Raw genomic sequence first — 18,466 nt, 5'->3', positions numbered from 1 at the left:
TTGTGAGGGAGAAAGATACCAGTCAGATGAAAGACAAGTTAATCAGTTACAGAATAACATGAAAGCAGCTAGAGACAAATGTCAAATCATTGTGCGGTCTTCGGATATGCAACTTCAGGGTTCTAGTGCACCTCCGCCTTATGTGCAGAGGCACCATTCTGAGCCTTATGTGCAGAGGTATCATTCAGACTCATTTATACCAAAAGAGGAACAGAGGAAGATACAACAGGCATTTCCAGTTTTTGAAAGAGCTGAGGGAGGGCGTGTTCACACTCCAGTAGAATATATACAGATTAAGGAGCTTGCAGAAACAGTCCGTGTTATGGAGTCAGAGCTAATTTCACTGTAGCACAAGTTGAAAGGCTTGCAACTCACACTATGACTCCTGGTGATTGCCAGACTGTAGTAAAAGCTGCAGCCCCCAGTTTGGGGATGTATCTTGAATGGAAAGCTTTGTGGCAGGACTCCTGTCAGACGCAGGCAAGGGTCAATGCCACCATGGAAGGAAACCAAAGGACATGGACATTTGAATTGCTTACAGGTCAGGGACAGCATGCTGCTAACCAAACAGATTATCATTGGGGAGCATACGCCCAGATCTCAGCTGCCACTGTTAAGGCATGGAAGGCACTCTCTAAGAAGGGAGAGGCAAGTGGGCATTTGACCAAGATCACTCAGGGCTCCCTGGAGTCGTACTCAGATTTTGTGGCTAGAATGACAGAGGCAGCACGAGAATATTTTGAGATACAAAAGCAGCTATGCCTTTAATTGGACAGTTGATATATGAACAGGCTACCCAGGAATGCAGGGCGGCTATTACACCTGGAAAAAGCAAGGGACTGCAGGACTGGTCGAAGGTTTGCCGTGAACTTGGGGGGCCACTCACTAATGCAGGTTTAGCAGCTGCCATTCTACAAGTGCAAAAATGCACTGACATGGCTGAGCTCAAACTCTGCTATAATCGTGGCAAACCGGGACACTTAAAAAAGGACTGTAGAGCCCTTGTTAAAAGGAGAGCACCAGGATTGTGCACTAAGTGTGGAAAATGATATCATTGGACTAGCGCTTGTCGTTCAATCAGGGACATTCGAGGCAGGCTCCTGCAGCCAGGATTCCCTCAAGCAGTAGATAATGACACCATTTCAAAAAACCAGTACAGGGCCCTCAGGTCTCAGGGCCCGAAAACATATGGGACCTCGACAGGCGAAAGGTGGACCCCACAGTCCGCAGGGCAACACCCAATTCATGCTGATCCCTCAAATGGGAGTGCAGCCTATTCCTACTAACTATAAAGGACCTCTGCCATCTGGGAGTGTCGGCCTAATATTGGGCAGGGCTTCCCTTACACTACAAGGTCTTATTGTTCACCCTGGAGATGTAGATCAAGATTATGAAGGGGGACTTCAAGTTCTCTGTTCCTGTCCTCAGGGTGTCGTTTCTATTTCACAAGGAGATAGAATAGCTCAGTTAGTAATTCAGCCAAGCCTACATGGCTGTTTTCCCTCTTCTGGTGTCCCTCAAGCTACCAGAGGGATTGGTTCTATTGGAAATGATTCGGCTTATTTAATAATGCCTATAGATTCCAGGCCTTCTTTAGAGTTAGTTATAGAAGGGAAACAATTTAAGGGGATTTTAGACACAGCAGCAGACAAAAGTATTATTTCTTCTCACTGGTGGCCGAAAACTTGGCCAGTTATTCAGTCATCACATTCTTTGCAAGGTTTCGGTTATCAGTCCTGTCCCACTATTAGTTCCCGTTCTTTGAGCTGGACAGCGCCTGAAGGTCAAATGGGACGATTCACTCCTTATGTCTTACCACTCCCAGTAAATCTCTGGGGGAAAGACATCTTACAGGCACTAGGACTGACCTTAACTAATGCATGCTCGCCACAAGCTGTTCGAATGATTAAGAAAATATGCTATAAAGAAGGAAGGGGATTAGGAAAAGGAGAGCAGGGTAAACTTGAACCTATCCCTCAAAAAGGTAATAATGGGAGACAAGGTTTGGATTTTTTCTAGAGACAGCTGTTGAGGGTTCCATGCCCATTCCATGGCTTACAGAGGAAGTTGTATGGGTTCCCCAATGGCCTCTCTCCTCTGAAAAATTAGAAGCAGCCACAAAACTAATTTCTGAACAGCTACACTTGGGTCATTTAGAGCCTTCTACCTCACCCTGGAATACACCTATTTTCGTAATTAAGAAAAAAATCTGGCAAATGGCGCTTATTACATGATCTTAGAGCAATTAATGCGCAAATGCATCTGTTTGGACCAGTTCAGCAAGGGCTACCATTACTTTCTGCCTTACCCAAAAATTGGGAAATTATAATCCTAGACATTAAAAATTGCTTTTTCTCTATACCTTTATGCCCTCAAGATAAGCAAAGATTTGCATTTACGATCCCAGCCATTAATTACTTAGAGCCAGATCAAAGATACCAATGGAAGGTCCTACCTCAGGGGATGGCGAATAGCCCCACCATGTGTCAACTGTATGTACAATTGGCACTTAAGTCAGTTAGAGAACATTTTCCATCATTACAGGTGATAATTTATATGGATGACATTTTGATTTGCCATAAAAATTCAGAGTTATTGCAAGATGCATACCTTATATTAATAAAAACGTTAGGGCAATGGGGATTGCAGGTGGCCACCGAAAAGGTGCAAGTTGCTCGAATGGGAGCCTTCCTAGGGTCACTTATTTATCCTGACAAAATTGTTCTTCAAAAATTAGAGATTCGCAAAGATCAACTACATACCTTGAATGATTTTCAAAAATTGTTAGGAGATATTAATTGGCTGAGACCCTTTTTGAAAATTCCATCAGCAGAATTAAAGCTCTTATTTGACATATTAGAGGGAGATACCCATATCTCCTCCCACAGAGCACTTACCCCAGCTGCATGTCAAGCTTTACAAATTGTAGAAAAGGCCCTACAAGATGCTCAATTACAACGCATTGACGAGTCAAAGTCATTTGAATTGTGCATATTAAAAACTGCACAGTTACCAACAGTGGTCTTATGGCAAAATGGGCCCTTGTTGTGGGTCCATCCTAATGCTTCCCCTGCAAAAATCATTGAGTGGTATCCTAATGCAGTTGCTCAACTTGCACTTAGGGGGATAAAAGCAGCCATTACTTATTTCGGGTAAGAACCTTATATAGTAAGTGTACCTTATACTTCTGCTCAAGTTCAAACCCTGGCAGCAACAACCAACGATTGGGCAGTCTTGGTTGCCTCCTATTCAGGACAAATTGATAACCATTATCCAAAACATACAATTTTACAATTTGCCTTAAGCCAAGCTATAGTGTTTCCAATAATAACAGTCAAACACCCACTTCCGGATGGGGTAGTAGTGTATACAGATGGATCCAAATCTGGTATAGGTGCATATGTAGTAAATGGCCAAGTAACATCTAAACAATATAATGATTCATCACCCCATGTTGTAGAGTGTTTGGTAGTTCTAGAAGTCCTTGAAACTTTCCTGGGACCGCTCAATATTGTATCTGATTCCTTATATGTGTTCAATGCAGTTAATATGCTTGAAGTTGCAGGCTTAATTAAACCAACTAGTAAGCTTGCTCACATTTTTCAAAAGATTCAGTCAGCCTTGTTATACAGAAGACATCTTGTCTATATTAATCATGTTTGAGCTCATTCTGGCCTTCCTGGCCTCATGTCTCATGGAAATGACTTAGCAGACAAAGCCACTAGAATCGTGGCTGCTGCTTTGTCCTCACAGGCAGAGGCTGCAAGAGAATTTCATGAATGCTTTCATGTGACACCTGAGACATTACACCACCGTTTTACTTTAACCAGGAAAGAATCTCGTGACATTGTCACCCAATGTCAAAACTGTTGTCAATTTTTACCTACTCCTCATGTAGGGGTAAATCCTCGTGGCGTCAGGACATTACAGGTCTGGCAAATGGATGTCAGTCATATTTCCTCCTTTGGGAGAAATCAATATTTACATGTTTCTATTGACACCTGCTCTGGTGTAATATTTGCCACACCTTTAACAGGTGAAAAAGCCTCTCATGTTATACAGCACTGCCTAGAAGCGTGGAGTGTGTGGGGCAAGCCCACAATTCTAAAAACGGATAATGGGCCAGCATATAAATCTACTTTATTTCAACAATTTTGTCATCAAATGGATGTCACTCATTTGACTGGCCTTCCTTATAATACTCAAGGACAAGGCATTGTGGAACGTGCCCACCCCAAACTCAAATCTTATAAAACAGAAAAGGGGAGTTGATGAGACTCTGCCCTCAGTGCCAAGAGTAGCAGTATCTATGGCACTCTTTACACTTAATTTTTTGAATCTCGACAAGCAGGGACACTCTGCAGCTGAGCGACATAGCTCAGACCCTGATAGACCAAAAGAAATGGTCAAAGGGAAGGATGTTTTAACTGGTCAGTGGAAAGGCCCGGATCCTATCTTAATCAGATCCTGGGGAGCTGTTTGTGTTTTTTCACAGAGTGAAGACAACCCATTTTGGCTGCCGGAATGACTCATCCCCAGGATATTCATCAAGGATGGTGCAGAAGATGCTGACCTCCCGAGGACTGTTCCTGATCCTGACAATGCTGAACTTGTCTCAGGTTCCTAGTATAATGGGCCAGCAGAGATGGGCTATTCTCTCAACTTTCCCTAAACCAATGCCAGTTCGCTATGATGCTATAGTTTTTCCAAAATTCTTTACTACTGATAAAACAGTGGATTTGCCATATTTACCCTATGATCCCAACCCAAGCACCATTAGGAGAAAATCGCACTTTACTAGAACAGGGTTCTTTATGTTTTCGAATTAATGTACCAGGAAATTGTATCAACCTCACAGCCCAAGCTTTGGGGAAGATTAATGAGCATAGAGGAGGTTGCGTGAGCACAACCCAAGATACTTCCAATGTAGAGATAACCTTTACAAATCGGACCTTTTGGCACGAGGTAAATTGGGTTAATGGTACATTTCTACCACCTAACTTTTCAGACAAAAAACGTCCACACCAACCAAAAATAGCCCCTCATTGTAGTTTGGAAGATGAAGGGCTGATCCTGCCTTGGTCTGATTGTCAATCCTCCATCACTCATTGGGCAGATCAGAGTAAAACCTTTTCCTTTTCTCCCAACATGATAGATAACCCAGAGAAGGAATTTGTTATGAAAAAGGGACTTTTCATACAGGACATTAGAATGCATCCCTTTCACAAGTGGGTGCTTTGTGGAGTCAATGGCAGTTGTACAGAACTCAATCCTTTGATCTTTATCCAGGGAGGAGCAGTTGGAAAGGCTTCTTTTACTGGCATCTCAAGATTTGCTCAGTATTGGGGAATACATGATGCCTCCCTGGACTCTTATGGATATAGTAATACCAGTGCAGAGATCACTGGGTTTAATAAAACTTTGGTAAACCAGATTAATTATCCATCTACCACAGTCTGTGTTTACCCCGCTTTCTTGTTTATTCTTTCAAATGATTCATTTGAAATCTGTTCCAATGATAATTGTTGGATTTCTCAATGTTGGGATGTAACAAAGAACACCCGTGCCATGGTGGCACGGATCCCACGTTGGATCCCTGTTCTGGTGGATACACCCTCCATCTTATCTATGTTTTGAAAAAAGAGAGATTTTGCCATTACTGCTGCCGTGATCATAGCAATTTCAGCCAGTGCAGCTGCTGCTACAGCTGCAGGGTATGCTATGGTTAGTGCGGTTCAATCAGGCACAAAATTAAATCAGCTTTCAGCAGATCTGTCTGATGCCATCACTGTCCAAACTTCTGCTAGTACCAAGTTAAAGGGAGGGCTGATGACTTTGAATCAGTGCCTTGACCTGGCGGAAGAACAGATAGGTGTTCTATACCAGATGGCCCAGTTGGGTTGTGAAAGAAAACTGGAAGCTCTGTGCATTACCAGTGTCCAATATGAAATTTTACTTATGCAGCTAATTTGTCTAGACAGGTTTCTTTATATCTTGCAGGAAACTGGTCTGAAAGATTCGATGAGACCCTTGAGGTCCTTAGAGCGGCCGTTCTAAAGATCAACTCAACACGAGTGGACCTGTCATTGACAGAGGTCCTCTCCTCCTGGATTTCATCTGCCTTTTCTTATTTTAAGGAATGGGTGGGGGTAGGTTTATTTGGCGTTGCCACCTGCTGTGGACTTGTGGTCATGCTCTGGTTGGTTTGCAAGCTCAGAACCCAACAAACACGTGACAAGGTTTTGATAACCCAAGCACTTGCTGCCATCAAGCAAGGGGCCTTCCCTGAAATCTGGCTATCTATGCTCAAAAATTAATTGACATTGGTGACTGTCCTCTTTTATAGAGTTCGCCCTAGTTTATTTAGTAGTTAATGTCACATAGCACTGTGGTATCCAGGGACGGGCAACTTTCCTCATGCACAGATCAACCTAAGACACGGGGCCGGGTGGCGATAGGGTTACCCTATGACAGGAAAGGCTGTGACATTGGAGGAATGACCTAAGACAGGAGCCACAGTGGATGGGCAAAGTTACACAGGCCTAGACCAGCCTCAACTTTTAATAAAATAAAAAGGGGAAGATGTGGAGAGCAGGTACGTACTGCGAGCAATCTCGTGCATGCCACCAGTAATCTCTGAGGAGAGACGTGTGTGCTGCGAGCAATCGCCATTATAAGATGGTGCGGGCCTCCGCTGTGGCTAACTAGTAAAGAAGCCTTGTACGAAGGTGCGAGAGTGAATTCACTCCTAGTCACTCCCATTCTCAGGGTGAAATAGTCAGGTGATGGGCAAGCAATGAATCAGGAGCTGTCATGCCATATCAGGTGCTGAAATGTCACGCTGCAGGTTATAAAAGCAGCGCCATTTTCCCGGTTCGGGATCTTCCTGATAAACAAGCAATAAAGCTCTTACTGTGGAAGATTCTAGTTTGTTGTATCTTTCTTGCCGGTCGAGCGGGATGCAATAGTGAATAGCTTTTACCTCCCTGCTGTTGCTCTCCTAGTACTGACCAGAAACTGAGGTGCCATTTCCAGCAGACTGTGCTAGGACATAGTCATAGAACACATCTTCCTTCGAAAGCAGCTTCTAGGCTTCATTGGAAAACCTTAAATCTGTGAATATTGGGAACAGAGTCTGTACATAGCTCAGTTGACAGAGTGACTGCCTAGCATTTAGGATGCCTAGGACTCAGTGATTAGTGCTGTCTTTACTTTATTGCCTTTGGTGGGTCTACTTATTATATTGTAATACACTTGGGATCATAGAAAGGGATATCATGATGACCTAAGACCAAGACTGTCAATGATGTTGGTTAGAGTCTTCTCTTGTATCCTCAGGCTAAAGAGACCTGATACCAGAGTGACTCACATTACTGAGAAACTCAAGTTTCTATTTCATTTCTTTTTAAGGCCTCTTAATTCAAAGAGTCATTGCCATTACAAGGTGTAACCATCACACACTTTATCTCTTTTATCTAGGTTATTTCCCAGTGTTCTTTACTTGGTTCATCAGCTCTAGGATTCAATGCAAAATAGCAACCAATAGTATTAAAATCTTGGATAGAACAGATATATAACAGTAATTACTTTGCCTGAATATATTAGTACAAAATCTGACATAACTGAACAAATGGAAACTAGGCTTGTGTCATGGATTAGAGGGCCTAGATCTTTTTCACAGCAGGTTATGCACCCTTTAGGATCCTCTGTAGAAACAATGAGGTACAATGGTCACTGATCATTCTTAACAGAGAGGCCCTTCTCTACAGGTAACAGATTCCTAGATCCACATTAAGTTGATTCCTGCTAAGACGGTCTATAGTGTATGACCATGTTAAATTCATGCAGGAAGCTACTGAAAAACAAAGCATTGTTCCAATCAGCAACAGACAGGACACAGAGCTCTGAGTATACAGCCAAGGGGAAATTTAAGTCATAGGGGTTAGGCTAATATCCTCTGATCTAAATTGTTCTGATCATGTCTTAATAGCTATGTATCTTAGTACCTGAAAACTATTTCCCTACATTCATTTGCTTATTCATGATTGGAATATATATTGTACGCTTTCTCATTTCGTGGTATGTTAAATTTGGAACTTGGTATAAAACTGTTAATAATCCGAATATGCAGTATTCAATTGCATTATATATGCCTTAAACACCATGAGAAGGAAGGAAATGAATATAATAAATCTTTTTTTTTTTGCCATGTAATACAAACTTATTCAGAAAACCTACTGAAAGACCCCCGTGGGGAGTCCCTACTCGGGCAAGCGCGCACCCAGTAGGACACTGAGACCGAACTCACTGTAATTATACAAGGCTTTAATGGCATACAAACACACAAACAACAAAGGTTCGCTCAAGCCAGAATGCTGAGGATGAAACTCATGCACCGCGCAGGGGGCAGGGGAGTTCAACCCCAGCTCAAACTTTTTACAGGCTTATAAAAGCAAAAACCACAAACCAAAAACAGGGGAGCCAAAAGAATTTGCGCCATTACATATAATTGGCTTATTTAAATGGCGGCAGGATGATTACAAATTAGCAGGGTAATATGTACCTGCTAAAATGGAGAAAGACACAAGGGCTTGGGACTTCTCGAGGTCAGCAGGACACCTGGTCAATGTATGATTTATGGGGTCTATAGGGAGGTGCCATCCTGCCAGATGGCCATTTGGTCCATCCTGATAGCAGTGGCTAGTTCCTGCATTCTCTTTTTAATCTTTTATGGCCGGAAATTCTTAGCTACAGGGTGAGTTTAGCTGTGCCTGGACCCGACTGGGTCTATTCTTCAGCCCTGAATTTCTTGAACTTACATACCACAATGCTATAAGACCCAAAATTATAAGTTTTTGCTGTTCATTACCCACTTCTTTTAGTGGATAGCTCTAATCTTAGAACGACCTTTCTTCTTGTTGATATTGCTGTCTGAGGACCATGACTTGTATGGTGTTTATTTTATCTTTAACAAAAGCAACCAGCTTATTTAAAATACATGGCCCAAAAGAAAGCAGGAGGAAAAAAATAATCAGAGGGCCTGCCAAGGTGGAATCAGTGTCGTGAAACAGGGAGACCTGTTAAACCAATTTTCATACCATCCTTAATACGCTTCTCTTTCTTTGCTTCATTTTTCTAACCTTTCTCTGAGCTTAGCCATGGAGTCCCTGATAAGACCAGAATGGTCTACATAAAAACAACACTCTTCTTTTAGTGCGGCACAGAGTCCACCTTCTTTGAGAAAAAGTAGATCTAGCCCCCCTCCTGTTCTGTAGCGAGGTCAAAGATTCTTCAAGTTTGGTGATGGACTGCTCTAGTGCTTCTAGGTCTGCATCCATAGCGGTTGTGCAATTCATGAAAATAGTGGGGGGTCTGTATCAAGGCAGTTGTGCCTGTGCCGACCCCAGCTGCTATTCCTAGACCCAAAAGCACTGCTAAGGTCATGGTAATGGGTTCCCTTTTATACCGGGTCCAGTGGTTGAATCCATTGACAAAAAACTGTCATCATGATACAGAAGCCTAGGAACCCTCTGAACTAAACGACAATAATCTTTAGAAGTATTAAAAACAGAAGTAAATACACAGGGAGTGAGTCCAGTGTTGCAAGCCCATACTGTGACGAAGTGAGGGACTAAGTACTGACCTCTATTACTGGAAGACTGGAGATGATGAGTCTGATTACAGAGTTACCGTTTGTCATGTAGGACTTGTTCCAGGCAAAGTCCATTTCCCGAGACAGCTGCTAATGTTAGTTTTCTGTTTTCTCCCCAAGGACACTGAGAATTGTCCTCAGCCTTATTGTATGTCTTGACTTGAGCAACTCCCTCATAATATGGGGGATTGGAGGCATAACACAGCCAACAAGACTTAGTGATGTTGGGATTGGTACAATTGCGTACCAAAAAGCCCCCTGTACCATACTAAACAGACGGTTTTCAGTATCTGGGGGAGTAGGGGCAATGTAAGTTTCAGGTCTGAGGAAGGGGTATAGACTTCTGTTGGAATAGCTGGACCAACTAGGGTATGTCCGGGAAAAGTAGGTCTGGGAAGGGGCATTGGAGGTTTTTTAACAAGAACGGGGGTAGGTCCTACTGCCTGGGTTGGGGGACACTTCATCTTTAGCTGTATCTTAAATGTGAATCCAGGGCCCGTCCCTGTCACATAAAATGTTAGGCCCCACAGTCTTCCCTTTATCCAATCTTTTTTGTCTCTTTTGCTTTTTGAGTAAAAGTGATGTTTAAGGAATCATGGCCCTTATTTCATCTGGATACTATAATAATATCAAGCTAGAGGAAGGGTCCCAATGAGTGGTACCAGTGGTTTCACATCTCCACTGACTACAGAAGTTGCCCTCTATTCCCCCACACGAGCGAGCCTCTTTTTTATTTGCCCTATCCCTGGGACAGACATAAAAGGGCTCCTGACAAAGTCTCCTCTGTTGAGACCTGCTACTACAGCCTGGTATATCTGCAATGTACTTTCCTTGGGAACTTAACCCCTGGTGATATGGCTGCTTGTGATAGATTACCTCATCTTGGGGCACCGTTTCATGTGACTCTTCAGGGATATCCCAGGCATCTAATCCATCTATCAGGGCACAGATTTCAGGAAACAGAGGGGGACACCATGTATAAGGGGGGGGGCTTTGAAGTACTCCATACAGTTACTCCAGCTTGAGAGATGGCCTCCCATGTCAGGGTCATAAGAGTGTGAGGATTATTACCCAAGGTTGGTGTACAGCGAAGGCACAGTTTAAGAGAATTATCAGTAGCGGCCACTGTCCAATTTTCTCTGAGGTCGTCTTCATCCTGGTTGGATGCCTTTTTTTTATGTGGGATGCGTGGATCCAGGCAGCGATCCTGTCTACCTTTGCTACCTTGGCGCTGGTCAGCAGCACTAGATAAGGTCCCTTCCACCGTGGCTCAAGCATGCCAGCTCGATGTTGTCAGACCAGAACTGAGTCCCCGACCTGGAACCTGTGGGGCACTGCACTGCTCCCTGTTGTGTAGGCTTCTTTAATCTGGTCCCAGATCTGTGTTCTGACAACTTCTACGGCCTTTAAATGGGTAAACAGAGAAGAGGGTGAGGAAGAGTCAGCACTGGAATTCAATATCCCATCAGACTCGGTCAAGGGGGGTGGTCCCCCTGTAGAATTTCATAAGGAGTAATGCCGAAACACCCAGGTGTGTTTCGGGCCCTAAGGAGCACAAAGGGAAGGAGGGTCACCCAGTCTTTACCACTGGTCTCAAAAGCTAATTTAGTTAGGGTTTCTTTTAGAGTCCTGTTCATTCCTTCTACCTATACTGATCTCTGGGGTTTATAAGCACAATATAACTTCCAATTGTCCCCCAAATGTGTGGCTAATTCCTGACTTACCTGGGCAACAAATGCAAGCCCATTATCCAAGCATATTACCCTGGGGATCCCAAACTGGGGTAGGATCTTTTCAACGATCTTCTTGGTCACCACCTGAGCAGTTTCAGACTTGGTGGGGAAGGCTTCTACCCATCCTGAGAAAGTGTCTATGAAAACTAGTAACTCTTTATTACCATATTTTCCTGGTTTGATCTCAGTGAAGTCTACTTCCCAGTAAACTCCAGGTCTATCCCCCAGTTGTCGTTTTCCTTGTTCATTAAAGGGGCCTGCAGCATTAATTAGGGAACACACTTGCAGGATTTAGTTACTTGTTCGTCTAGTAGCCTGAGCACATAATAGTTTGAGGACTGGATTAAATCACACAATTTCTTTGCTCCCAGATGTGTCAGGGGATGGATGCGTTTTACATATGCCTTTCCTTCTCTATAGGGCAAAATAATTTTTCCTTCTTTTGTTCTTGCTATCCCATGGTAGCTAAATCCTTTGGACTTCCCTTGTTCTTCAAGATCTTCAATCATCTCATAATCTTTGGAGGTGTATTCAAAACTGATCTCTGGGGTCCATTTTGGTTCTTCTATACTCTCTACAGGCAGCGCAGGGATGCCTTGTACCACCTGTTTGGCCACCCAACCTGCCATCTGATTTCCCTGGGCTACAGCACCTTGCCCCTTTTGATGGCCAAGGCAGAGGATGATGGCCACTTTCTTGGGCATGTGTATAGCCTCTAGGAGGGCCAAGATTTCTTCTTTATTTTTGATTTCCTTGCCTGCCGAAGTAAGTAGCCCCCTTTGTCTATAGATGGCCCCATGAATGTGGGCTGTGGCAAAAGCATAGTGGCTGTCAGTGTAAATATTGATTGCCTTACCTTCTGCCAGCCGCAGAGCTTTAGTTAGCGTCAGGAGCTCAGCCTTCTGAGCCGAAGTTCCTTCTGGAAGTTAACTTGCCCAAATTACATGTTTTCTGTCAACCACTGCCTCTCCTGCTCTTTATTTTCCCTCCACCACAAAGCTGCTACCATCTGTGTACCAGTCAGGCACACCTGGCCAAGTTCGGTCAGTCAGATCCTTTCTCGATCCAGTTTCTTCAGCCAGGATATCAGCACATTGGTGTACCCAGGTAGAGGCATCCGTCTTGGGGAGGAGGGTGGTAGGATTGTGGATGGCAGGTAGGGCAAAAGTCACTCGGTCATTTAGCAACAGGCTCTGGTAGTGGGTCATCCGGGCATTTGTCATCCAATGGTCAGGGAGCTGTCATACAATACTCTTTAACGCATGGGGAGTGATTACACTCACATGCTGACCTAGAGTAAGCTTGCCAGTATCTTTAACAAGTAGGGCTACTGCAGCGATGGCTTTTAGGCAGGAGGGCCATTCACTGGCAACTGGGTCCAATTTTTTAGACAGGTAGGCCACTGGCCTCTTCCAGGGCCCCAGAGTCTGAGTCAGGACTCTGCGGGCTACTCCAGCTGGCTCATCTACGTATATGGTGAAAGGCTTAGTCAAATCTGGCAGGGCCAAAGCCTGTGCTGCAAGCAGAGCAGCCTTTATGCTGTTAAAGGCTTTTTGGTGTTCCTCTGTCCAGGTGAACGGGACTTTTTCTTTAGTGAGTGGGTACAGAGGTGCCGCCAACATTGTGGACCCTGGTATTCAGAGTCTACAAAAGCCTGCCGTTCCCAGAAACTCACGTACTTGTCACAGAGTGGTGGGGGTTGGGATCTGCATCACAGTCTTCTTTCGAGCTTCGGAGAACCACTGCTTTCCTTCTCGGAGGGAGTATCCTAGGTAGGTCAAGTCCATATGGCATAGCTGAGCTTTCTTAGGAGTACACCAATTCACTTTTTTCATTTAGAAGCTTCTTGATCCTGTCAAGGCACAGTTCCTGGGTTGAAGCTGCAAGGATTAAATCATCTCCATACTCCAGGAGAGAAATTTGGAGGTTCTGTTCCCTAAAGGGCATAAGGTTGTGGTGGACCACTTCATCAAAAAAAGTGGGTGAATTTTTGAACCTCTGTCGCAGCCTAGTCAAAATTAGCTGACCCGTATATCCTCCTTCAGGGACTCGCCACTCAAAAGCACACAGAAGTTGACTGTTCAGGTGTAATCTGAGACAGAAAAAGGCATCTTTCAAATCCAGGACAGTGTACCAGGACCGTTCAGGTGGTAAGGAACTCAGCAAGTTGTGAGGGTTGGGCACAGTTGAGTGAATGTCCTGTACCCGCTTATTGACTTTTCTTAAGTCCTGGACAGGCACATAGTCATTTGTCCCAGGTTTACACACTGGCAGGAAGGGGGTATTCCAATGGGACTGGCACGGGACCAATATACCCTGTTATAGCAGTCTCTGGATATGTGGTCGAATGCTGTTTTTAGCCCCTTGACTCATGGGGTATTGCCTGACTGAAATGGGTTTGGCAGCCATTTTTAGCTCGACTATGTTGGGTGGCACTTGCCTAGCTAATTCCATCCCAGCCTGCTCTGCCCAAACCTCTGGAAAACCTGTCAATCGTTCTTTAAAGGGTAAAGTCTCAGACTTCTGTTCGTGGAGGTGATATTCTTCTTCTAAATTTAAAACTAAGCATGCCACTGGATTCTTCTTCCATGATACCTCAGGTCCGTCAGAAGTAAACTGGACTTGTGCTTTCAATTTTTTACAAAGGTCCCAGCCTAGCAGGGGTGCTGGGCACTCAGGTATCACAAGAAAAGAATGTGTCACTTTATTTTTTCCTATGTCTAAAATCATTTTGGTTGTCCAGGGATAAAGCTTGCTACCAGTGGCTCCCATAACTAAAATCTTCTTTGATCCTAATTGTCCTAAAGGTTCAGTCAAGACTGAATATTCAGCTCCTGTGTCTATTAGAAAATTAACGGGGGTCCCCTCCACAGAGTGAGTTACCCTAGGCTTGGGGAGGGGGACCGAGCCCCGACTTCCCTTGTCTTCTTCAAGGGCAGATACTTTGGGGCCCCTCTGCTTCTTTTTTGGGCAGTCTCTGGCCCAATATTCTTTTTTTTTGCAGTATGTGCAGTGGTCTTTCTCAAGTGGAGGTCTCTGTTCTCCTGGGGGTCTTCTTGCCCTGTTGCGCAGGTACCCTGACTGACCCTTCTCTGAACTTTCTCCACCTACCACTGCGGCCAAAATCTTAGTCAAGTTCCTATCCTGCTGGCGTTCATGCCGGTTTTCTCTTTCCTCTACCTCTTTCTCTTCTCTCTCTTGCTTTTCTTCCTCAGTCTATCTCTTGTGGTACACTTTCTCAGCTTCTTTTACTAAATCTTGCAGAGTATAATCTTGGAGACCCTCTAACCTCTGTAACTTTCTCATAATATCAGAGTCAGACTGACCAATGAAATCTATGGCTACAGCTGCATGCTGTCCCTCCTAAGAGGGATCAAATGGGGCTATCTCCTATAAGACTCCATTAGTCGTGCTAAGAAAACGGAGGGCAGCTCCTTTGAACCCTGAAGGACTTCTCTTACCTTGGCCAAATTGGTGGGTCACCATGCAGCCCGCTCTATCCCTGCCACTAGAGTCCATCAGTAGACTGTGAGACGCTCCCTATCTTTCACAATATTGAACTCTAAGGCAGAACGGGCCAAGGGGAAAGCTGCATTTATAAGGTTGGGGAGATTAGTGGGGGTCCCATCTGGTCCTGGGACGTTTTTTTCTGGCTTCTAGCAGGATCCTCTCTCTCTCTTCAGTTCTAAAGGGGACCTGCAAATGTTGCTGGCAGTCATCCCAAGTGGGCTGGTAGGAGAACATTAGGAACTCAAGGAGTCCTGTTAAGCCTGAGGGATTCTATGAGAAAGAGGAGTGATTAGTTATACATATCTGTTATACATATCTGCCAACATATCTATCAATGAAAATGGCCAGTACTGCAATGGGACTAACTGCCCCGGGGCATGGGCAGGTCCTCCTACATAAGCTCTTAAAGGCAAAGCAACAGTGGAATCTGGTTTATATTCACTTCCCTCTGAACTATGGACTTCGCAGCTAGGAGTCCCTCCCAACGGTCCTTTCACAGAGGCCACCCTGGGGTCTGCTGGGGTGGGCAGCTGTGAGGGATCAGGATTAGAAGATCTTTGGGGGTAAGGGGGTGGGAAGGAGTCAATGAAAAAGGCATCATCAATTTCAAGATAGATCCTCAGGGGGGCCGATGGAACGTGCTCTGGCAGACCCGCATGCATCATTTTCGGTTTCATGGCTACTGCCACCATCGCTGCCTCAGCTCCGGAAGTCCAGGAACCCAGTCAGGGTGGCAGATTTTGTACCAGATCCTGCCACACAATTATATAAGGTACCGGATCAGGATGCCCTCCTGCAGTCTGAAAAATAACTTGACACCTAGAATAACAGGCAGGCTAAAATTTCCCTGCGAAGGCCAGCCCACACCAAAAGCTGGCCATTTAGAGGAGCAAAAAGTTTGCCAAGGTCCCTTCTTGACATCAAAGAAAAGATTGTTGGCCCTAGTCATAACGTCTGTTCAATGGTTCTGAGTAAGTGTTAGTGGGGTCGTCACAGTCTTTCCCATGTTAAGCTCTGTCACACACATGTTAAAAACGATTACAAAGGCTACAAGACTCAAAAGCAAAACCAGTCGCCTACTCTGTGTCAACCAGAGTTCCTGAAAAGAATCAGACGGCCTAGGAACAGGTCTCAGAAACAGATCGTCAAGGAGAAAATTTATCCCTGACTTTTCCCGAGGAGGTTCACTAGGCATCCCTGGCCCTCCCCCTGACTTCCCTGAAAGTCTCCCAGGGCGAACAAATGGTGGACACCTAGACACATCTGTCCTTATCCACTTTGCTCTCCCTTCGAAGCACTGTCTCATAAGAGAGTTTGCAAAACTGAAACTGTGATCTCACAAAATTTTCAGACAGAATATAGAGACAAAACCAAGACAAGATAGAGGGCCTTACCTCCAAGTGGGTCTAGGACCCCTGGGTGGTCACACATCTCCCAGCCGATCCACCACATGAAAGACCCCTTCAGTGAGTCCCTCTTCAGGGAGGTGCGCACCCAGTAGGACCCTGAGGCGGAACTCGCTGTAACTATACAAGCTTTAATCTCACACAAACACACAAACAAAAAAGGAGCGCCCAAGCCAGCATGCTGGGGTCGAATCTCATGCACTGCGCAGGGGGCAGGGAAGTTCAACCCCGGCCCAAACTTTTTACAGGCATATAAAGGCAAAAACCACAAACCAAAAACAGGGGAGCCAAAAGAATTTGGGCCATTACACATGATAGGCTTATTTAAATGTTGGCGGGATGATTACAAATTAACAGGGTAATATGTGCATGCTAAGGTGTAGGGAGGCACAAGGGCTTGGGACTTCTCGAGGTCAGCAGGACACCTGGTCAATGTATGATTTATGGGGATCTATAGGGAGGTGCCATCCTGCCAGATGGCCATTTGGTCCGCCCTGATAGCAGTGGCTAGTTCCTGCATTCTCTTTTTTATCTTTTATGGCTGGACATTCTTAGCTACAGGGTGGGTTTTGCTGTGCCTGGACCCGCCTTGGTCTATTCTTCAGCCCTGAATTTCTTGAACTTACATACCACAATGCTATGAGGCGCAAAATTATAAGTTTTTGCTCTTCACTACAACATCCAAGATTTTACCTCTTAATCAGATCTCTAACTTTTTAGCTCCAAGTTACTTTGGGTTTTGCAATTTTCACAGGGTGTCTGACAATCTCAAACACTACAGCCTGCTGCTGTTCTTCAACAATTTTCTGACTGGCAACCAAGCTCCTGCTGTTTCTATCAAAGTATGTCCCACCCATTCCTCTTGTTCAAAAGTGCGGCTGGACAGGCACTCTCAGGCCAAGGAGACCTCAGTAAACTTTATCTAAACATTCAGGTGCTCTCAGGCACTCCTTTGTTGAAGCATGCCCAGGCTTTGTAAAAAAAAAAACAGCCCAGTGGATAAAATCATTTCATTTGTACCTGGCTGTCTACTTTGAACAAATGAGCAATAATTCTGTTTTTGTGAAATATAACAGGTAATGAATATTTTAGTTTCAGTCAGTGGAAACTAACGGCTGTTCCCATTAACTCTTTCACACCAATTAACATTTTTCTTCACGGTTCCTTTAACATTTTCGATTTCCACAGTATTCACACCAGGATGAATACTGAGACATTAAGACCAGGGACATCATTAGAACAAAGGTAAACAAATCTCTCTCAACATATGTCCTTTCACAATGGAAACAGACCAGAGACCATGGGGATGCACAACTCTGAATAGTTTATAAAGGACCCTGTAGATATCTGTTCTTGTATATTGAGGGGTGTGTTTAAGTGGAAAAAACTTACAGCTGTCATTTGAGAATAACACATATAAACCTCAAGTGTTTTTTTTTTTTTTAAGGAGAAATGTTGACAATTACGGTTCTTATACATAGGTAATATCTGGATTAAGAACTAGTCCTTACCCAGACTTCACACTTCCTCTGACCCTGACTCTGTACCTTCCAGGCTAAGAATAATCTTGATGGCCTGATTTCCCCAGTAACAGGCTATCCAGCAGAAAAGAACAACAAACTTCTCAAGATTCAACCAGTATACTAAGACATGGTTCATGTCTAATTGTTTACACAGACAGGCAGAATACAGTACCACTACCAAGATTTGGGAATAAGAAGCCAGTGTCTATGATAATCAAAGAAACCTTCTGCAGCATCATGATCAGGAGCAGTGGAAACTGCAAGCTTTGTGGCTGCAGTGGTGAATAATTCCTCACCTGACAGCTCATCCCAGATTTATCACACTAACCTCACAGGCCACTGTGAAAGAATACAAACACTTTGGATGTGGACAGCTTAAGGCAGAATGCTACCCAACAGGATGCCTTACATAGGCTCTATATGGTAAGGTTGCTACAGAAAGTTAGAAGTGTCTGAAGGCATTACTTGGGAACTGTGATGAGGACATCTTCTAAAGAAGTATTGTGAGACAGAAAATTTTAAAAAATGTTGATGTCTGCTTAGAAAGGGGTTTAATCTCAGGATTTGGTGATAAAATCCAGTAGATTTGAATTCAGGACTGAACTGCACAAGAAGGTCCAGAATTGCTAGGACTATACAGAA

Source organism: Mus musculus, chromosome Y (genome assembly GCF_000001635.26).
Source record: "Mus musculus strain C57BL/6J chromosome Y, GRCm38.p6 C57BL/6J".
Classification (NCBI taxonomy): domain Eukaryota; kingdom Metazoa; phylum Chordata; class Mammalia; order Rodentia; family Muridae; genus Mus; species Mus musculus.
The sequence above is the reverse complement of the archived record's forward strand: the minus strand, read 5'-3'. Positions refer to the sequence as shown.